We start from the raw sequence: 974 nt of genomic DNA, 5'->3' as shown, positions 1-974 counted from the left end.
TCTTAGCATAATACTCTATAGATCCCTCTATGTTGATGCAAATGGTAAGATTCCATTCTTTTTGATGGCTGAGTAGTATTACATCATGTATACACCACTTCTTTATGCATTCATCAGTCAGCGGACATTTGGGCTCTTTCCATATTTGGCTATTGTAGATAATGCTGCTATAAATATCGGGGTGTGTGTGCCCCTTCAAATCTGTATTTTTGTATCCTTTGGGTAAGTACCTAGTAGTGTGATTGCTGGGTCGTAGAGTAGCTGTATTTTCAACTTCTTGAGGAACCTCCATACTGTCTTTCAGAGTGCCTGCACCAGTTTACATTCCCACCAACAGTGCAAGGGGGCTCCCCTTTCTCCAATCCTCACCAACACCTGTTGTTTCCAGACTTGTTAATTTTAGCCATTCTGACTGGTGTGAGGAGGTATCTCACTGTGGTTTTGATTTGTATTTCCCTGATGATTTGTGACAAGCATCTTTTCATGTGTCAGTTAGCCATGTGTCTTCTTTGGAAAAATGTCTGTTCACGTCTTCTGCCTGTTTCTTAACTGGATAATTTTTGGGTGTTGAATTTGGTAAGTCTTTATAGGTTTTGGATACTTGCCTTTTTTTTTTCTTTAAATATGAAAGACTTCACAAATTTGTGTGTCATCCTTGCACAGGGGCTATGCTAATTTTCTCTGTATTGTTTCAATTTTAGTATATGTGCTGCCAAAGCAAGCACTCAGATACTTACCCTTTATCCAATATGTCATCTGCAAATATCTTCTCCTATTCCATAGATTGTCTTTTAGTTTTGTTGTTTCCTTCACTGTGCAGAAGCTTTTTATCCTGATGAAGTCCCAATAGTTCATTTTTGCATTTGTTCCCCTTGCCTCTGGAGAGGTGTCTAGTAAGAAGCTGCTGTGGCCGAGATCGAAGAGATTACTGCCTGTGTTCTCTTCTAGGATTTTGAAGGTTTCCTGTCTCAAAT

At 39.3% G+C, this 974-nt stretch overlaps 1 non-coding gene across 1 annotated transcript; it reads right to left on the bottom strand.

The window, feature by feature from the left end:
* Positions 1–618: 618 nt before the first annotated feature.
* On the bottom strand, positions 619–725 carry LOC116581302. The gene has a single exon (XR_004281996.1). It is a non-coding gene; the product is annotated as a U6 spliceosomal RNA (small nuclear RNA).
* Between the last annotated feature and the right edge of the window lie 249 nt (positions 726–974).

This window comes from Mustela erminea, chromosome 1, assembly GCF_009829155.1.
Source record: "Mustela erminea isolate mMusErm1 chromosome 1, mMusErm1.Pri, whole genome shotgun sequence".
Lineage (NCBI taxonomy): Eukaryota > Metazoa > Chordata > Mammalia > Carnivora > Mustelidae > Mustela > Mustela erminea.
The sequence above is the reverse complement of the archived record's forward strand: the minus strand, read 5'-3'. Positions and strand labels throughout refer to the sequence as shown.